Source organism: Colletes latitarsis, unplaced genomic scaffold (genome assembly GCF_051014445.1).
Source record: "Colletes latitarsis isolate SP2378_abdomen unplaced genomic scaffold, iyColLati1 scaffold0018, whole genome shotgun sequence".
In the NCBI taxonomy this organism is placed as follows: domain Eukaryota; kingdom Metazoa; phylum Arthropoda; class Insecta; order Hymenoptera; family Colletidae; genus Colletes; species Colletes latitarsis.
Genome location: NW_027488369.1, coordinates 6,173,089 through 6,177,999, shown reverse-complemented (window position 1 = coordinate 6,177,999; position 4,911 = coordinate 6,173,089).

Here is a 4,911-nt window from a genome sequence, read left to right as displayed (position 1 = left end):
GAATAGTTACGAGTCACTCGAACTTTTCGAATAAATTCTGAACGTGGAAAAGGAAGGACTCCATACGAGAACGGATTGTAAAAACAATCCTTTACCGTGACTCCTTCCGTAACCCGTTCACAATTTAAATTAAAAAATCGTAAACGAGGAAAGGAATCGAATACGAGGACGGATTGTGAATCAATCTCTTCCCGTGATTCCTTTCGCAACTCGGTGTAATTCGATAGATCAGGTCGGGTTTCGACCAGATCAAAGCGACTGTAGAATTTCGTGAATTATAATCCGAAATTCCCATTCAGCGGTGGCTATAGTCCACATCAGTCTGACATCAGACACGTATCGCTGCAATCAGAGGTCGTGTCCGAGGTTTCGAATTTGAATCTCGAACCTCTCGACTGTCGAACGGTGCAAACCCACCCTTAGGGGCCTTCGTGGCGTGCATACCCTGGGTGGTATTACCGTCCTCCAGTCGGTGTTCGGGACAATACTTGAGTTCCGGCATCCGGCGACCAGCTAGAGCGCTGTTCAATCATCGCCAGTGTGTACGGACCCTGTGCGTAGAACCGCTCAGTATAGCGCCGTGGTGTACGCACTATAATTATAAGTCGCTGCATGCGCTGTAAAGGTGCTGCACCACACAGTGCCCGTACGCATTACGAGGACGATAAACGGCCGAGGAGCAGGTAAATAGTTGGAGCCTTACAACCTCCCTCTGTTAACCTCTCCGGCGACAGTCGAAATTAGCAGTCGGGAAAAATCGAGATCGATTCTCGTCTCCCAAATCTGCAATCAAACGTTTCCTGGTTTAAAGGGAACGTTCACACATACAGTCCACTAGCTTAGCTGCGTAACGCGGCGGCCGAGTTCCCCGCTCGCAAGTGCGACAAGCACAACCAAGAGCGCGTGAACCTTAGAACGAGACGGACAACGTGACTCACGTTACTCGATATTTACGCATAGTCTCGTCTCTTTTGTTTCAGGATAGAGCAACGCGAACCGCCGAACGGAGACGGCCCATCGGCGGGGTTTTTTTCTGGCCAGACGCCGGCCAGACGTCCAGGCGGTTCAAGTTAGAATTAAGAGTTTGTGTTTGTGTTCGTCCTGAAAAGAAAAACTGTGCAATAAATAAATAAACGGCTTCGTCGAATTTTCGACGAAGCGAAAATAAAACTAACGTGCAATTAATACTGTTCCAACGTCCTTTCCCTCGTGATCCGGACCTCCGTTAGACGAGGCGTTCAACTAAAATATTTGAAACCTCCCTATTCTAACATAAGGTCCTTCGAGCCGGATCTAAACGAGGTTTATTGGACCAGGAAAAGGTGCACGATTGTACACGTGTGGAATTACCCACGTAAGAGGTTATTTCGAGCGGTTTTATCCTCGAAAATCCAACTATGGCGGTAGCTAAACAAGCCACGTGGTCGGAGCTCGATGATCACATCGATGCCTTGACCGAGGGTGCATACCGACTCAATAAGTTGGGTATTAACCTCAAGAAGAAGGGAAAAGCGAGCTACTCGGTACGAGGCCTTGAGGAAAAGCTCGAGTTTGCCAAAAACTTATGGAGGGAACTCACAGATCGGTACTCGGCTGTACGGAAATTAGTACAGCCAGCGCAAAGGCAGGAATACGAATTCTTTAAACAGAACGGTATGGCCACTGCCGAAAACGACTATCACGATTTCGTGGAATTCGTAAGCGCTGAGATAGAACGACTCGCCGGGGATCCAAAACCGGCGGCGTCGGAAGCTCAATGCAGTATACCGATCGAGCTCCCAAAACAAAGATTACCAAAATTCGGAGGGGATCCTCGAGAGTGGGAACACTTCGAGGATCTGTTCACCTCCGGGGTGATCAATAATGCATGGTTGTCCGATGTACAAAAACTGCATCATTTAAACGCATGCTTAGAAGGACCGGCTCTGGCGACGATTTCGTCTATAGAAATCGTCGGTCGCAATTTCCCGGAAGCGTGGAAAAAGCTCAAGAGCAAATTCGGTCTCCCACGTCTAGTAACGGGAAAACTACTAGACAAACTTCTGTACATGAACCCCATCGATCTAAATGATCTAGCTAGTATGCAGCAGATCACGGTGGATTGCACAGAAGCCCTCGCTGCCCTCCGGAAAAAGGGAACCCCAGAACAGCTGGTAGAATGGCTACTAGCGCACTGGGCGAAGCAACATTTCACCCCTGAAATGGAGTTGAAATGGCAGAGGACACTAGGCAGCTCGCCCGACTATCCTACGTTCGAGGACGTAAGGAGGTTCGTGGAACGAGAATCGTGCGCTCTGCTTTCCATGACCGAGGAGCGGCGGAATGCAGCCTTAGGGCTTTCAACCAAAAATGCACGAAATACGAAGGCCACTCGGGTTTCCGGTGACGCCTCCAAACACGTGCGCAGCCATAATGCTGTCCTAGACCACATCCGGGCGGAAAAACCCCGGGAAACGAGTCACGACAACAGGCAGGTTGGAACTACGTCAACAAAGTCGTGTGGATTCTGTACAGGGCCGCACAAGTTGACGAATTGCGACAACTTCATGCGATTGACTGCAAAAATGCGCAGTCAATACGTAAAACGTAGTCGGTGGTGCATACAATGCTTGGGCACCACCCATACGGTAATGAAGTGCAAAAGCCCCACGGCGTGCACGAGGTGCAGCGGAAAACACCATACCCTGCTGCACTTCGAAATATCACGGGAGCCTCAGAATAATCAGCCGGTATCGGAAACCGAGTACGGCGATAAAGAGGAAAGGCGGTCAGAAGCCCCACCCCGGCGGCCTGGAAAATCCAGGCCAAAAGGAAAAACCTCGCCGAGCGCCAACACACCGAAAGCCACGACGTCGCACTGTACGACATTCGGTACACATGTACCGAGGCCCGTGTTGTTGGCTACGGCTCGAGTGCGAGTGTATGGGAAACACGGTGCGTCGCGAATCGCGCGCGCACTGCTCGATCAAGGTTCGGAAACTTCCTTCATTTCCGCGAGTCTGGTGAATGACCTCAAACTCGCACGAAGGAAAACTCCAGCCACGGTAACGGGCTTGGGAGGAAAACGAACAGACGCGATCAAATATAGCGTCGGAATGAACCTCAGCGCGAAGGAAGATAGGAAACCGACATGTACGGTCGACGCGTACGTCGTGCCTCGAATCACGACCTACGCAACGTCGTCCAAAAAAACGCTCGGCTACGAAGCGTTTCGGGACCTACCTCTCGCCGATTCCGACGTCACAGCTGATCAAAACATTGAGATTTTGATCGGCGCCGACTTATACGCGCAGATTCTGCGTCCGGGATTCCGCCGCGTAACAGCGGAAGGTCCGATAGCCCAAGAGACTGCGTTCGGCTGGGTAATCTCCGGGCCGATAAGTGCAGCGGGCGCAACCCCGAATACAGTACGGACGTTGCATTGCACCGTACTCGAATCGCTGGATCAAGCGATTCGGAAATTCTGGGAATCGGAAGAAATTCCCGCGACGCCACTGCGTACAAAGGCAGAGGAAGAGTGCGAAGCATTCTTCCGAAAAACCGTCGTCCGTAACGAGACTGGGAGGTTTCTAGTACGACTCCCCTTCAATTGCCCGAGACCGGAAGAAGCGTTGGGAAATTCATTCCATATCGCGCTCTCCGCTCTCGCAAGGCTGCGAAGGAAACTAGAAACAAATCCGACCCTGGGTCAAGAATACTCGGAGTTTTTAACCGAGTACGAGTCCCTTGGTCATATGGCTCGTATCGAGCCCATCGACCGAACTAGACTCTACATACCCCATAGAGCGGTCGTCCGTACGGACAGTACGACCACGAAACTACGGGTCGTATTCAATGCGACCAGTAGGACGACTGGAGGTCGCTCCCTAAACGACATCCTACACGTAGGTCCGAAATTACAAAACGATATCACCTCGGTATTAACGAGGTGGCGTGTGTACGAATACGTGTTAGTGGCCGACATTGAGAAAATGTTTCGACAGATTCTCGTCGCCCCACAGGATCGTCGATTCCAATGCATCGTGTGGTGTGCACCCGAAACCGAACAGCTGCAAGCGTTCGAACTAAATACCGTCACATACGGAACGGCGTGCGCCCCATACTTATCGATGCGTACCCTTCTCGAATTAAAGGAGCAGGATGGGAGAAAATTTCCCTTAGCCGCCCCGATTCTCGAGAAGGACATTTACGTCGATGATGTATTCATGGGAGCACCGGACAAACCCTTGCTGGAGGAAATCCGCACGCAAGTGTGTGACCTTCTGCAAGGAGGTGGGTTTCAGCTGAGAAAGTGGGCTGGAAATTCGCCACAGTTGCTGCGAAACATCCCCCACAGCGCTCACTCCCACGCCGTGGACCTCACCCTGTTCGAGGATTCCGAACTAAAAGTGCTTGGTCTACGATGGATTCCGTCTGGAGATTATTTCTATTTCAATCTCCAACGGTTTCAACCGTCGGCATCACCGATGACAAAGCGAAATTTGTTTTCGGAAATTGCCAAACTCTTCGATCCGCTCGGCTGGTTATCACCCGTCGTAATTCGCGCAAAGATTTTAATGCAGTCCCAGTGGCTGGAGAAAATCCAGTGGGACGACCAAATCTCCGCGAATACGCAGAAAACGTGGAATACGTTCTGCACGGATTGGAGTAGTTTAAAGGAACTAAAAATTCCAAGATGGATACGTTATGGAGCAGATACCGCGACCGTGGAGTTGCACGGATTCTGCGATGCCTCCCTCGCAGCCTACTCTGCCGTCACGTATTTACGCGTGACGACAACGAGCAATGAAGTCTTTTCGACATTGATAATGGCAAAAACGCGAGTGGCTCCAATTAAAACGCAGTCCATCCCCGTCCTGGAATTAAACGGGGCTGTACTCCTCTCCGAGCTTGTGATGCACGTAAAGCGGT